General features: G+C 32.7%; 1 protein-coding gene across 1 annotated transcript in view; it reads left to right on the top strand.

Moving 5' to 3' along the window:
- Window positions 1-207: 207 nt before the first annotated feature.
- The window catches only part of LOC124538217 (myosin-I heavy chain), a 96,605-nt gene continuing 79,245 nt past the window's right edge, over window positions 208-17,567 (top strand). The window contains exon 1 of the mRNA XM_047115197.1: window positions 208-452. The gene's annotated coding sequence lies outside the window, so the exon portion shown is untranslated. The remainder of the gene's footprint in view (window positions 453-17,567) is intronic.

Below are 17,567 nucleotides of genomic sequence, written 5' to 3'. Positions count from 1 at the left end.
AAATTATTGAACAAAAAGCGCAAAGTTTATCTTCGTATACATTTTTTGTATTTAATTGAGACCTTAAATTTCATTGATTACTTAACAATCACACAGATGGCAGTGTTAATCATTTGTCAAAAATTTCAGTCACTCATCATTCAATACTCACTCAATACGCAACCAACGAATTTTGTTTCGTTCGGTCAATCAATCAGTCCTTCGGCACAGTTGGTGGTGAGTGGATTGCGTTTGTGACATTTAAAAATAATAATAATAGAGTTGTTATGAACTAATTAATGATTTGTGTTGTTTAATATTTTGTGAATAATATTAGTGTTTAAAAATTCTTCAGTTTTGATAAATAAGGTTTACAAAAGTGTTTTGTTAAGTTAGAATTTTTATTTTATTTGTATTCACATGTGATCAATACAATAATAAAATTATCATTGTTGATTTCTTCGTTAATGAGGGTAAGTATGAATGAGATGTGTTTATTAAATATTTGAATACGAGTTTTAAATATATCTTTGATAAATTAATTAGGAGCATAAGCGAATAAATAACATGCCAGTGTTCCTTCGCCCCTGTACTAGCCGCCCTTCCCGGGTCGTCACTGGTGAAAACATTATTGCTACTTGCGAGGGTTGAGCAGCGGGCGCAGTCTCGCAGACCGGGCAATTTTTATTAGTGTGAAGCCATATTTTCGGGGCTTTGCCAGTTAACGGGTGTAACTCTAATGGGGGTGTTTCTGTATTAAAAAGGATATCCGATTACTTATTCTCTATTTATTTAACATCTTTATTATTTAAAACAAGTTTATCCTAACGTTATATCCAATATTGCACACGAGTATTTTTATATGATATAAAATCCTTGTTTAACGTAAACAATAAAATCTTTACATTGGATACATTAAAGTTTTGAATGTACACAATAGTTACTTCTGCTGTGGAGGAGATAACACAATTAATTATAAAACCTTATTTATTTTTTATGTTCACTAAAAATATTTCAAAGCTTCTTTATTCAATACAGCTGTAATGAATCGGACTACAAAGTCTACACTTTTCTTGAAGAATGCAAGTATGTAAATTAACTTGTCAATCCCACAAAAGTAGCAATTAAAGTAGCAAAACACACATAATAGCTAGGTACATAGTCAGATCGTATCACAATGACCCGATGTACCGTATGTGTATCGATTCTACTTTGATGCAAGTTTGCGTTACGACTTTCGAGAGCTGCATTGTGTACGCCTTGCAATTTTGATCGCATCTTGGTACCTAGTAAAAAATGGTAAACCGTAAAACGAATTCGCGTGTTCGAATGCGCCTTAGGGTTGGGGCTCTTATAGAAAACGTACGATACGCAGATACAGATACGATCAAAAAACATGAGTAAGTTGATTTTCAACGTTAATTCCAATTATGAAATGATAACGATCTAGATTCAAATTTGTAAGACGTAGGACTTTTTTCGTTTCGATAGATGTAACAATAAATGAGAAACTTGTAATTTGATTCGAACGTAACACCATCGTATTTTCAAAATTCGAATGTATAAACTGCCAAATAGCTTGATTTTTCCGATGAATTTTTATACTCTATGTAGATGTAGTTTTAAATAAGGGCTATAATTACATATCATATGGGTATACGATGAATAGGGAGGGAATTTTTGTTTTAATCGATGCAATCACGGTTGACGTCACACGATACTGCATCAATGCATATTGCAAGCTATTGTTAACTACCAAGTGCAGATGGTTTTTATATAGACTAGAATATTGAAACTTTTAAGCTAGGTAGTTGAAAACGTGCTATGTTTTTTATTCCAAATATTTTTTATTAAACAAGCTTCAAAATCTAAAGTACTGTTTTTCTTGTGTGAACCTTTCCAAATAGATATGTAGTTAGACTCACAAACTAAACAACAATGTTATCATTTATAAAAATTTTATGAACGTAATAACCAGAATAGCTACTTAAATCTTTTCTATTCTACAAATCGGTCATTAAGGTATGAAATGACCGTAAATAAAAACAAAATGACTCACATTTATACAAATACTATTGTCCCTTTCACTTGAATGAATGATTATTTAACAAAAAGCGAGAACAAAAATGAAATGCGCGTGAGTCACGGAATGCAAGAACAAGGTTGGAACGACAAGTTGTCATGACTCACGCCTGACACTTGATTTGAGGAATCCCTCGGTTATCTTATGAAGTAATCTCAAGATTAATACCCATGATTTCGTTCTTTTTTAAAGCCGTATAAGGTTTCATTGTTAAATTCCAAAACCCGCTCGTGTGCATCAGCCTTACATAATTTATAGTTTATATGCTTTTGAATCAACCGTGAAATTTAATCAACGATTCATCATTATGTATGTATTTTATTGTATTATTACAAGACTTTTTTTATACTTAAGAATGTGACCTAATACATTTTTAATATTTACTAGCCCTTTACCTTTTTTATTTACTTAAACAGATGAGTAAAATCCTAAAATATTATGCTTATTTTTACATGTATATACCATAACGTTTACAGTTTTGAAATGATACTCGTCTTTAAATGTATTCTCTGTATTTTAAACATTATTGTCATTAATAATATACAAACTCCAAAATACAAAACACATAAAAAAACAGACAGTTCTTACAAGCAGAATGTAATTAAATTTGATTTATATTCAAAACATTTCAAAGACCGTACACGACATAATTTTTGAATGACGTCAAAAAACCGGTACTAATTTTAAAACCGTACTCTTATCGAGCTCAGTACTAAACGTTTGGTACCGTTGCTTGATTATGAATAAGATACAATTAATAAAAAATATATTTTTCAATGGTCGGAAGATTTGTCAAGGTTTAGCAATTATTAACAAAAAAATTATATGGCAATTACGCTGAATTGTACGTAACATAATTAAGAAACATTGTATATAAAAAAAACTTCTAGGAAATAAAAAAGAACCTATTCAAATAAAGTAGCGATAGCAAAACCGACTGTTAACTAGAAATATTACAACGCAAACTCATATTTGTTACATGCGTAAAGTTCTTCGAAGATTCGTACGACGAATTCCGAGAAAAAAAACTTGAGCAATATATCGTGTGAGTGCTGATTCTGCGGTGACGCGAATCTTGGTATCCGCGTATGAATGGACCTAACCCTGACCTTGTTAATAAGAACATGTCCTTTGACTAATAAAATGTCACATTTTCATAAAACATTTCACAGAGTAATTTGTAATGGGAGCTGAGTACCTATAAAGTCATTTGTTTTTTTTTGTATATACTTACTCAAATAAATGTGGGAATAAATTTGACGGTTTCGATATAATGACAGATTAAAATATATTATCAAACTTTCGTTCACTGCATCGTTAGTTTAGAGGATAGCTTTTAAGATTGGAGTTCCCAAATCCTGTGTTCACCTTATAAAAAGTCTGGACTATCAACGGAAACATTCGAAGGTGTGAGACAGTGTTTACGCTTCCGTGCCTCGAAATTCGAGTCGGATTGCCATCCGGAAAAAACAAGTGCACCTGTACTTACGCACATACTTGTCTACTATAATTGTATTTCCTGCCAAGTTGATTAATTTATTCTGATATCTTTTGTGACCGAAATAGGTCAGAAGGACATTAATTTTGAATACCAATGATAGTGTTGTATGTTTTTTTTTTAATACATATCCATTAACTTTTTGATACCTTGACTAGATTTTTTTTTAAATTTGTAACAGGTGAATATATCTGATGGTAAACGTTCACCACATCCCAAATATATACAGGTAGCTAAGATGTGTCTCCTATTACACTGGTACGTTGCGTTAGAATATCTGATGACTGGACCTACACAAAGTCCTACCAATTTACAATGTACAAACAGGTGCAAATATTGGCTATAAAATAACAAAGTAAATGCTTGATTAAGAATAATGATACATTGTTATCATGACTTGCTGCTTATTTTATAAATACAGTGTTTTTTTTTTATTTCGAAAACTAATTTGTGTAGTGACTAGTTTTATGAATAAACAGTAATTATAGTGTCTACTTCCTATCTTATTTCCACAACATCGTTGACTTCTATCTAGTGGCGGATTTATCAGCAGACTGAGTAGGCTCGAGCATGAAGTAGAAGATTTGAGCGGCAATATTTTTTTTTTCTATTTGTAGCAACTATAGTAAAGATCGAGTTCTATAAAACGAAAATCTTCAAGACGGAAAGGTCGGATGCTCCATTATGCACTTAACAGTCTAAGAAAACATAAACTTTTGTATGAGCTCACATATTCTTCGGTTCGAATAGAATCTAATTAGATAGAAAACTAGGAGTATAATTTAATTGAATATTGCTACGTAGAAATTTCAACAGCCTATATTTCTAAAATGTGTACATCTGCTAGTGACATATTACGTCTTCTCGTAATAGCTAAAATAAGTCTCATTATCCTATAAGATATACTTCCTTTTGCAAGGAAGAGTTATTATACAGTAGATAATAATATGGTATACTATCAACTGTAGTTTATCCTTAATACAAATAAATGAGACTCAAGCATGAATATATTTTCACGATGGATTATTCTTTTTAATTAACTAAATGAAAATAACAAATAGATTGGAACCGAAATGTCATAACAGATAGATTAACACTTTATTATTTTACTTTCACTGGATTACTTTCTATAGAAGATTTCCGTGGAAATCTTCGATTTCTCTGGAAAGGCTTATCGTGACAAATTAACTAATTTGACTTTTATCTAAATGGCCATTGGTTGATGGTTGCTGGTGACGCAATTGACGACCAATAAGCTTTCGGCTTCAAGCCAAGTTTTAACAACTCTTCATAACATTATTATATCATGCATACCACGACGAAACTGCATTAATCATCATGGATGAATCCTAGGTTACATATATAATATTTTTTATCACAGTGATTTTTTAAAAAGATTTTTGTATTGTACTGAAATGTTTTAAAGATATACAAGTTAATATGAAAATTATATTTAAAAACGAGATATGCTAAATGAGGTAGGTAAGATACATCGTTCGTAATAGCGGCTGGAGTCATTACTCTGGTGTACAATGCCTGCTGTTTGCGCCACAACTAAGGGCTAATGAACATCCGCCGTAAATAGCGGTGGTGTACGGTGGGACGCATTTCCATGACCATAAAAAGGATGAGGTTTGAGCACGATCTCGACCTGGTATTCGCTTCAAGTATAAAACCGTATTCCTAAAAGAAAACTGATTTTACAAGATAATATTAATTTAACATAACTTCTATTTATTGATATTTGATCATTTCTGACTTCCTGCGTGATCTAATGAATTGCTTATATGGCTCCGGATTACTAGATTATATGTTCCGATCCAAAAGGCATAGTAGAAAACAAAAAATTGTTTGATTTTTCTGACAAAAATATCGGTAGCGGTCGGCAGTTTGTAAGCAACCAGTACTGTATAGGAATGTAATGTATTGCAGCGTAAAGCCTTTGGTCTTGCGCCAAAATTCCATATGATCGTGTCTGTTGCCGTACCATCAGACAATGAGTGAAACGAACCACTCGTGAGCTTCACTTTTCAGCTGGCTTGCTTAGGAATGGGAATAGAAGTAAACCAAGCTTAATCCACCAAGCAGCTTCTATAGATTGCTGGATACATGTAGCGGATTTACTTGCAAATCATATAGAGATGTCCTCACGATGCTTAATATAACTGATAAATTTTAAACACAAATTTAATTCTGGTTTCGAACCTGTTATCTTCCGATAGGATCTCTACACTATCCTATGAGACGGCGTCATGTATCTTTCATATTCAATTACATAAAATTAAAATCTAGCATTCCTAGTAATTACATCAAATATCACTTTCGTAGTATATTCAAGGAACTATCTGGTGTCCAATTAGGCTTCTAATGATATAAACTGGATACTATAGTTAAGGAGCAGGTCCATATTGCTGATGTCCTATATAAATTTATTTCGTTTCTTATATAACATTGTTGTTATTTTTACCTAGTTTTAAATGTATCTCTATAGAAATCGACTCTAATGTTTTAAAATTTTATGTACAGTTATAAGAAGTGTGTTAAAAATAGTACCTAAAGTAAAATGCTATTATCACAACATGCAAAAGTCTCAGAAATATAACCCGTTTTTTTTATCGAAGACTAATAAATGGGACAGATGTTTCGACCGTTTTAACCTGCAGGTGTGCACGCGCCTCTTTTTTCCGAAGTTTTTTTTTTACTGTAATGCACCTTGTCTGATATCTCACTCTTCACAGATAAACAACTAGTCTACCTGATTTAGTTAAAAAAACAACTTTTACTAAATTTAAATAAACAACAGCCAGTGCTTCTAATTATTATATATTAAAACATACTAAGCAGTATAATGCATCTTGATTGGAACTTAGCCTCGAATACAGATAAGTGTTTTCGATTAAAGCTTAATAAATAATGAGTGATTAATACATTTTTATCTCCACAATTAATCGATTAATTACATCGTACCGGACTCTCGTCCTTTTTGGTTGGTAACGTAGAAGGCACGCCACGACTACATATCGATCGGCAGATGTGACAGATTTTGTATTTTTTGCACGAATGCACGCAGACATCGATTTGCAATTTGCAGCGAAGCGACCTTTTGATGATGACTACCTGCTGTGGTAAAAATATACGAATCTTGCTCCGATTACCGCATGAATATATTTTTTGCGCATGCAAATTGCAGTTTTTGGTGCAAAAATTGAGTTTCAAAAATATTTTGTTCATCTAACTTATGTAACTAATAAAAACGTGTATTTAGTTTATTGTACACAATAATTTACATCTCTCTACATTTCTTATTTAATAATAGTATTCAAATCACGATAATCTTGAGCTCTTACGTTGCCTAGTGTATAAATTGGCAGTGTTCAGAAAATCCCATGTCTCAGCACGTAAAGCGGTGATCCAGTCCCTGAACTGTCCCGGTCATGTCGTATTGTTGTACATTGACAGATAGATATAAAGAAAACACCTGTGTTTACGCACACACATGAGCACTGTAAAATCTCACTGCTCTCTGCGAAAAAGGAGGATGCGACCCAAATCGATCAGGACATCAATAATCTTAAACATAGCATAGCATAACAACAGATTACGTTTCTGTATCGTTTTATCTAACTAAATGCATAATTTAAATAAACTACTTCAGCCTTGTCTAATATCCCAAAATGATCCTATAAAAGTTGTCACTCGCGGAATCGTTAGCGTTTTAGGAGTTGTTCGTCAAGTTTTAGGTATAAAATAGCCTTTGTCCTTGGGGTTCGACGTCGCTTTATACTCAATTTTATCAAAATAAGTACAAATATTTTTCGCATTTATAATATTAGTCTAGATCAAACATATTTTTCCCTAACTTCTGAAATTCGCAGCAAAACAAATATCCCTTTTCAAATGTTTTTAATACAACATCTGCTGAGCATAAGAAATTGACATTACGCCTAAACATTTTAAAAAAATCCTGTCCAATTTAGGTGTCAGTGTCTTTGCAGATGTTTCCTAATGGTCTCCGAAATTTTTGTTTTATACGGATGTTTTCAATGTTATCTGAATTGTAGAGAAACTGGTTTCAACCGTCTTACTTTTAAAACTCGTTCATTAGGTAATTGAATCAATTAAGTAGATTTAAAAAAATCTTAAAGAAGTATTTTTTTTATTTGCCTAACTTTCAGCTGTTACCTCCCTAATTATTACTTTTTAGAAATAAAAATAATTTTATTAAATACCAGAGTTTGAAAATTTATATTTCTTACCAAAGAATATTTTGATTTTTGACCACAGATAGAATAGTTGTTAGTTAAAAAAGAAGCCTTCGTATTCTTTTACGTCACGTTGAAAGGAAGTTAACGACGATAACAATCTTAGTAAGGAAGATTTTACTACATAAAATCAGTATAAACTCCTTAGTCAATCAGCTCATTTCTGTCTGAATCTAATTATAAATCGTACCATTCTTCTAAATTTAAACTTAAAATAAGGTTTTAAAAAAAAACGTACTCTTCAGAGCAATGAACTCTTACTCCGCAGTGGGGCATTTCACAGCCTGTGACGTAACACAAATATATAAAGTACATATTACCCAGTCCATCTAGAGGTCCTATCATGAATTTGATACCCTATAAAGAAAAAGTAACTGTACTGTCTCCAACACGCAGGTGGCATTTTTAACGAGGCATTTATCTCATTCATTATCGCAAATCATTTCCATAACAGCATTTCCAATGAATAAATTGTCTATATCAATAATGTGTGTCTAATGGCCATCATGAATCGGAGAACATAACTCTTCACGCACATCGATAAGCCCTAATGGCGGAATGACATCAATCATATGACATTGGAAACTCGTATCATTATAGTCTTGCTATTTTGCGACGAAGGTACATTTGTCTGTGAGGCAGAAAGTGTTAGTGTGGCTCGTTAGTTGCTACTAATGTATTGGACCTTTATTTATATATATAAAAAAAAAAAAAATTTGTCTCTAAAGGTTAAACTGCGTGTACATATATATGTTATACGCCATAACCTCCGATACGTGACTTAAATACTCTTTGGTCTTATGTGTATTAGGTAGTTTTTAACCGACTTCAAAAAAAGGAGGAGGTTCTCAATTCGTCGGGGCCTTTTTTTTTTATTTTTTATGTATGTTACCGAATTACTCGAAGATGGCTGGGCCGATTTTGACAATTCTTTTTTTGTTTGAAAGGGCATGTTTTATAGGTGGTCCCATTTTCAGGAGATCAGGATCTGATGATGGGATCCTGGAGAAATCGAGGGAACTCCTCAAATTTTATAGGCAAACCTATAGTGATTTCGGTTTTATTCGAAGTGCCTTGGTCATATGCTCACGAAAAGTAACATTTGATGATGTGGAACTGATGATGAAGACCACAACTGGTAATCAGAACCTATTAGTTAGTAACTATTTTACGGGTTTAGTTCTAATTCTTTAAGATAGTCGTCAATTGATGTTAGTAAACATGCCTATGATGAAGTCTAGCTGATGGTGGACTACCAGGAGAACTCCTCAATGATTAACAGCATTGCATCGGGAAAAAATGGTATTGTCTAATTGGCGATAAGCAGTTAACATTAGGCTATTGTAACTTAGGTAACGCTTAATTTGAGTTGCAGTCCACATTGTATTGAAACGGCGTTCAGTTATGTTTAGAGTCGAAAGCCGAAATGTACTGAGTATAATAAAGTGAATGACAAACACTACCAATTGTAATTATAAATAGCAAAACAACACTGAAAAGCAGTAAATAAATTTTTATAAATAAAAAAAAACCGCCTTCAAAAATGAACTAAAAAGAAAAAAATAATCAGTTACATCCATAACCAATTTACGATTTTTTAATCACCTTTTGAAGTCGGTGCCAACAAAGTAAATAAATTCCTATATTGAAATCATTTAATTTGTATCGATAGTAAGGTTTGTCTAATGGTGTCATCTATACAATAAATAGATTTAGTTTTTGTATGTATGTATTGTGTATTATGTAGGTACCTATATTAGCAATGTTGGCACCGACTTTGAGAGGTGATTAAAAAATCGTAAATTGGTTATGGATGTAACTGATTATTTTTTTCTTTTTAGTTCATTTTTGAAGGCGGTTTTTTTTTATTTATAAAAATTTATTTCAGATAAACAATTTAAAAAAATATCTTCATTTATAAATAAGCACATTTTTTTCCAAATTGTTTCATCCATACTAATATTATAAATGCGAAAGTAACAGTGACTGTCTGTCTCGCTTTCACACCAAAACCACTGGACCAATTTCAATGAAATTTGCTATACAAATAGTCTAGAGTCCGAAAAAGGACATACGCTACTTTTTTGGAAACAAATAGGTCGTTGTATACCAATCATCAACGTCATTTTATAAGTTAATTTGTAAATATATTTATATTCTACGAAAGCAAAGCCGCGGGTCACAACAAGTAAGGAATACAATAACTTTTGTCTACAGTAGCTTATGAATTCAGTAGTATTTCCACTCGAATTGCCAAATGTATAAACTACAAGTTAATACTAACCGGACGAGGAACATCCATTGGCCGTTATCACGCGGGTCGCGCTATCAGCTCGAACAAGGATGGCCGAGCTGTATACTTCGAAATTAATTACTTGAATTCATGCAACTTACAACTTTTAAACAATATATCATACAGGGTGAAATTTATTACGATAAACGCTGAAGTAAATGTCGTATTAATTATGCTGCGTGGCGAACGGTTCTGACTTCACACGGAACAATTAGGCTTTGGTATAAAGAGATCCAAAAAGTATAGCACCTACAACCTTATAACTTCAACCTCTTTAAACGGTTCCACGCCACCCTCTTCAGCATTTATATTATAAGTATAAATATGCAAAAACTCGCATGTTTATATAAAAGCTTATATTTAAAAAGTTTTTATGTTATATCATTTTACTACAATAGTGCTGGCAGGTTTAAAATATTAAAAAAAATAACATTTTCATATTCGAATTTTAAAATGTTAGCAAGAGATTATCATTTATGGTGGAATATAAGTATCCGTCACACGAGTACTACCGTCCCATGAGTTAGAGACACAAAAAATATATTGTTCCGTTATTCTCATCGTGACGTCGCCGCGTCAACTTTAATGATTATAAGGCTGATCAGCCACCAGCATACCAATAAGATAATAAGATTTTAATGATTTATTTTACGTTTGCAATTTCTTCTATTGCATTAAGAATACATAATATAAATTGAATTTTGTTATTCAAATGAAAACACGAAGAAATAAATATAAATAGGTAGGACTTAGTCTTTATGGAAGTTTTAAATCGGAGAAAAACGCTTCGTCAATATTGAAACGACTTCATTGTCATTTTTCCTTTCAGAAAATTGACAATTCTTCCAAGAAACTGCTGGTTTGGCAGTAATTTCAACGCTATAGCTTTGACATTTGATGGATGCCTGGATGTGAAGTATTTTCTCGCGCCTACTACAAAAAATCGTCGCACTTCATAATGTAATCATTTGAAATGCTTACATATACATGTGTGTGGGACGACTAACATTAAATGGAATATTCCAAATGAATTCCTTTGTGCTTTTTGTTTAAATCATAATGATCATAGATACGTATTGCGCGAGTGTAGAGGAATAAAGGCTAAAGCGCCAATATTGTGCTTTTGGGAAATGATATATCTTTTTCTTTCTTAAATAATGTTGTGAAAATCCCAAGAGTAATGGCAACGCCTTCTGAGAATATTTTGATACTTATTAAATTCATAAAAGCAACTTGTTGGATACACATGTGGAAGAATCTCATGATTCGGTTAAGATTCACGTGCTCAAGCTTCTGGGCCATCTCGACTGTATTGAACAGCGTTCTATAATAAATACCAACGCGATCAGCTGTAGACAAACTTTTCTATTACAATTTTATACGTGTTTTTTAAAAGTTTAGTATGTTTGTCGTTCCACGTTAAATTTGTATCATCGTTCACATAATTCTAATTAAAGAAACCAAGTGCTAATTGTTAGGAATTAACTCGTTACTTATCATTATCCCATTTCATTTATGACATTTAAATGTTATGTAAGCTGTTAATTAATACTTTACATCTGACTAATAAAGTCTTGGGGTAATTTCCCGGATTTGAACACATAAAGTACGGTTTAGAAGTACGTAATCTAACCACTGGGCCACCGGGGTTCTCTCTAATTCCTCGTCCTTAAATGGAGAATAGGCCTTAGCAATGGGTTATTAACAACTTTACTAAGTAATCAAATTGAGTGTAGGTAATTATTATTTAATGTATTTATTAATTGCAATAGTATATAAAATCCCAATAACCATTTTATTTTAAGGATATTACTAAAATCAGTTATGGTTTTACTGTGTTTTTTTTATTGCGTTCCATATTTTGCTCCATGCAAAATATACACATCATGTGTGGTATCTGAGTGATAATTACAAGATGACCGAATTATGGCCACTAAAATGTTAACACGTGGCGAGGGCGTTGACCCCCGGATTCAGCATTTGTTTGCACTAAACGTCAAGTGGACGTTTTGCCTGCTACGGCTCAAATCTGAACCCCTCGGTCGTAAAGATGTGCAGTCGTAAACATTGTGAAAAACATGGTGGTGTAAACTCGTAACGAAGTGTGAAATTTATTTTTTCATGACACACTTTGGGATGATTTTTGGGTGATAATAATTTGGGGCTTGTTTTCAATGTAATGTGTAATGAATAAATAATAAATAAATTGAACGTCTAAAACAAAAAAAATCAAAATAAGACAATGCAAACGATAAGTAATTCTTGTACTACTTCTAATTCTGTAATAATAAAATGATTAATTTTCAGGACATTTTTAAATTTTAGGACAGACAGACATTTTATTCGAGTCGAAATGGCCCAGTGGTTAGAACGCGTGCATCTTAACCGATGATTACGGGGTCAAACCCAGGCAAGCACCGCTGATTCATGTGCTTAATTTGTCTTTATAATTCATCTCGTGCTCAGCGGTGAAGGAAAACATCGTGAGGAAACCTGCATGTGACAAATTTCATAGAAATTCTGCCACATGTGTATTCCACCAACCCGTATTGGAACAGCGTGGTGGAATATGTTCCAAACCTTCTCCTCAAAGGGAGAGGAGGCCTTTAGCCCAGCAGTGGGAATTTACAGGCTGTTGTTGTTGTTTTAGACATTTTATTTATTTATATTAAGTAATAATTGGCTACATCGAAATCCGAATAAACTTGAAAATAATTAAAACATGAATTACGTATTAATAATAAAAAACGTTTAATTAAGTTAATTAGGGAGCCAGTTATAAAATACTAGACAAGCATAACTCTACCGTAAATGATAATGAATCGAGGCATACTGTTCCATCGATGATCCACATCGGCTTGTAAGTCACGTTCCATGAGATTTATATGGGCAAGTTGGTACACCTTACGTGGACGTGTTTATAGCTCAAGTTTAACTGCACTATATATTTGAATTTGTAACAAAGGTCATTATACCGGGCCCATGGGAACTTGCAATGTCACCAACGTATACACATACCAAAATGATGAGGCGTTTTGTTCTGTGATAAAAATTAAATAATTATTAAACCAATATATGTGAAACTAGTTGTCGCCTACGACTTTGTGTGCGTTTTAGGACGTTGGTGGTTGTTGGTTGTCAAGTGCAAGGCAAAAAAAGTAGGCAAAAAAAGTAGCCATGTTCTTCCTTGGAGTTCAAATTTGCTTCATGCCAATTTCCATCAATTCCGTTCATTGGTTTGGTTGTGAAAGAGCGACTGACAGATTAACTTTCATATTCTAAATATTAATACAGATTTATTACAGAAAATAGAGCGAATTTCGGAATAGGTTGTCAGGTCATGTAGGTATTTAGTGTTTTAAATTTACATTATTTAATTTCAAGTTGTATCACGCATGTACATATGTTTATATTTCTTTTATAGGCTTTTTAGTTAGGCATTAAAAAAATATACCTGAGACTCAAAAAGGCCCAATTAAAAAAAATATATATTCGATAATGACGATCAGATTTATGTCGCTTAAAAAAATTTTTGTTCTCGACTATGTACCCGCAATCTCTGATTAAGATTCACGTGAGATTATACATTGAGCGTGTAGCTCTATCAATTCCAGCCAGTATTGATTGTTCAATATTTATAGTTGTAACGGTTTATTATTCTAAACGAACACGGTAGATGTAATTAATCGGTGAAAATTAACACGATTGGGCTGTTATTAATCTCGTTCAGCAAAAACTAACACTGTTTCAAATCAATCAGTTACGCCAAACACTTGTAAATCAATAAACATATTTTAATTGACTACGATCCAATATTCTATTTTAGTTACGTTGGAACTAATTGTTAAATATTATCTTACTGTTATTGGGTGTTTTAAAATTGAATGAAATGACCCAGGAAAGAAGGACCGGATCTTAGTCGACTGATTTTTCAAGAGCTACAGCGTGCGTCTTTTTCTAATACTGTTGATGATGCTAAATTCTGCCACATACATCCTCAAAACCGGAAATGAATATATATTAGCAATTTTAGTATATAATAAGCGGAATCAGATGGAGGACTTGATTAAAAAATAAAGAATAATGTTGTGCAGTATTTAGAGATTGACGATTTGTAAAATATATACTTTTAAAAATTAAATCACTCGGCTAAGAATTAGAGGCCCTAGCGTAATGTCTACAGACATACTGTCTACATTTAAAAGAATCATACGTACGGGTAAAATCCATGCAAAGGTAAAGTTGATATTGTCAAAAATCCTTGGATTGATTCACAAAAAGACTAAATTTCTCGTGTATTGCGGTTAATATTTTGGCGATCTCCTGATGACTGGTAATATATCATAAGGATAATAAACACGCATCCACTTGGTCAGATGCTTTAAACAGGATACACCATAGTTTTAATTAACAGGATACTTGATGTTCGAAAGTAGGTTAAAAACTCTTCAAATACACTCTGGAAACTCCTGTACGGAAAAAATATGAAAATATTATTCGAAATTTACAGAGGACTCGCGTACTCTTGAGGCTTGGTGTTGCCGATGTACAGGGATGTTATAGCTACAGGGATGTTTGGGGGGAGGTCGTTAGCTTGATGAGGACCCCATGCTTACCGTGCGAACTATGTCGAGTGTGTACTGTGCTTTTGTTTGAATATATTGAATCTGAAGTTCCATAATCACTTAATTTAAAAACCTTGGTATTCTAAATATCACTAACTCCATTGTATATCTCACCGTTCTCCTGTAAACATATTTATCGGTTTTACGACAATGTTAGTTAGTTTATAAACAAAAAACGCTTTGTAATTATTGTGTTCCGGTCTTAGCTTTGAGTGAGCTAGTATAGTAACAGATACATTTTGTTCTTTTTTTAATTTATTTTCAAGGCAAACGTAGCCACAACTACCCTAAATTTAAGTTACCCATGGACGTAATCGCTGTGACAAAAAGTATAGACCTATCCGTACACCAATATGATTCTAAACACAAGATTGAGGACGTCAATTTACGCTTCTAATTGAAGCACAATAGTATAACATCTTAACATCTTTATTTATCTTTATTGCCTTTATAAAAAGACAGTTTGTATTTGCATTCCAAATTTAAAAAAACCACTATTGAGCAATTGCTGCGTTCAATTTACAAAAATGAAATTTAAAAATAGAATGTATATTTTTCTTTTTTTTTATCTGTCCATTACCTAATCTATAAAGACAGCGATGGTATTGTACCGGAGAGGTCGTTAGCTTGATGAGAACCCTGTGGCTGTCGTGCGAACTATGTCGAGTGTCGGCTGCGCTTTTGTCTGTCTCGCTGGCAGGTGGATATTGAGCTGTTTGTTTTCATTGGCAACCCTTTTGTTTTTCTACATTGATTACGATTCGATTCAATACATTCTGTCATTGTTTTTTGTGCCTGCATTCTAAAATATTAAACGTTGTTACTTTGCCAATGATGTTTTTTTTTGTAATATGCGAGATGATATCGATAGAATAAATAGTAGAAAAGTTATCTTGAATAAAATACTTTTTAAAAGTAATAACATTTAGGATGTATAATTCAGTTATGAACTTTATAATAATAAAAAAAACTTTTTAAAGAATTACGTTCTAAAAAAAATGGTAATTTTAATGCTTAATATAAATGTAATTAAATAAAATATAATTGTATTTAATTAAGATGATTATTAATATATGTAGATACAGTAAACACTCCGTGTATGGCAATAGTTACATATTTCAACTGATATGAAAAGATTGATTGCGGATGCTCAAAAAGTATTTAAAATAACTAATTATACTTTTAACGTCGCCGATTTATTGTCTTTAGGGTTCCCTGGTTCGAACATCGAGGAATGTGTGTTTGTCGTTTTTCATGCGTTATTTGTCAAATTCATTTTTTTATTAATATACGAAAACATCAAATTTTGACAATGTTAATTATCTCTGAACACAGCGTAATCATACAAAGCCTATAAAAGGGAACAACAGTTTTTAAAACAGAAGAGCAAGCAACTGTTAAGTTTATCTCGCAACAGGACTTAAGGCGAGCTTAGAATATCTGATGCGAGCCCTAGTTACAGGCGTGTGTGAAGTTCGTTAGTATAAAAGAGTCTCATTTGTATGTGTGTCGAGAACACACGCTTTTATACCCTTTTGTACTTTATTTAGTACCTTATTTCCATAATTAGTATACTGAATAAATGAACAATAACAACAATAATTTTCATACATCTTTAAATTATTAAAAGATTATATCAACATCCGTGCTCGAGTGGTGTGTAAGAAAAAAGAAAGAAAGAAAAAAATGTTTATTAGGACACAGTACATAATAAAAGAATAAGAATATATATAAGAAATTTAAAACAAAAAAAATCATATTAACCAACTATAACTACTCACTAACTTAATTTACACAAAAAAAAAAACAACAACAATACAAACAACACAATGATACTTAACGTGTCCTAAAGGTAAACCTTAGGAAGCTGACTTTGACTAAATTTACAAAATGGTAAACCATTCAGCTTCCAAGTTGGGTTCCAAGAACCCAACGCTGATTTTCAATGGTACCCTGTACACAGGTTTGTGTCAGGTCATGTGTACGCCACTCCGAGATCCCGGGTTTGATTCATAGCCTAGTCGATGTAGATTACCATTAGTTTTCTGTGTTGTCTTGGGTCTGGGTGTTTGTGGTACTGTCGTTACTTCTGATTTTCCATAACACAAGTACTGTAGCTACTTACATTGGGGGCAGAATAATGTATGTGATGTTGTCTCATATATACTTATTTATTTATTAACGATATTGTAAATTCATAACATGTTATTTGGTGCTAGGGCAGTGTGCGAGTCCGTCTGAGTAGGTATCACTACTCAGTAGATATCCTACCGCAAAACAGCCATTCGCCTACTTGTCGAACGGTGTCGAAGTATATAAAAATGAAACATAATACGACATCATCCACTTCCCCGTATAAAATTTATCAAACAGATACATATATACTCGTAAACATTTATTACTGTTTCGAGCGATTGTTAATCTCTTCGGTTTACAAATCGTTTAAAATTCTCGCTACAAATAACAGACGCGTTAAATCCCTGGAGCCATTGTTTAACAGGTGAAGTTGAACTAAATGGGTCATAAGGTGAATGAACACGCGCCTCCACAGCTGTTTCCAAAATAGTCGATCCTTTACCAAGTAAAGTATCCAAAAGAGCCGCATCATTCCACACTACTACATTTTCATAAACACACACAACCGTACCTTCCATTGATGACGTAACAACATAACGTAAAAAGCCGTTGTAAAAATATCAATACTACAAAAGAGCAATACCAAATGATAATTTAAACGTTATTCAGTTACAACAACAACAGCCTATAAATGTTCCAATGTGGACTGGTGGAATACACATGTAGCAGAATTTCTATGAAGTTATGATGA

This window comes from Vanessa cardui, chromosome 20, assembly GCF_905220365.1.
Source record: "Vanessa cardui chromosome 20, ilVanCard2.1, whole genome shotgun sequence".
NCBI lineage: Eukaryota > Metazoa > Arthropoda > Insecta > Lepidoptera > Nymphalidae > Vanessa > Vanessa cardui.
The sequence above is the reverse complement of the archived record's forward strand: the minus strand, read 5'-3'. Positions and strand labels throughout refer to the sequence as shown.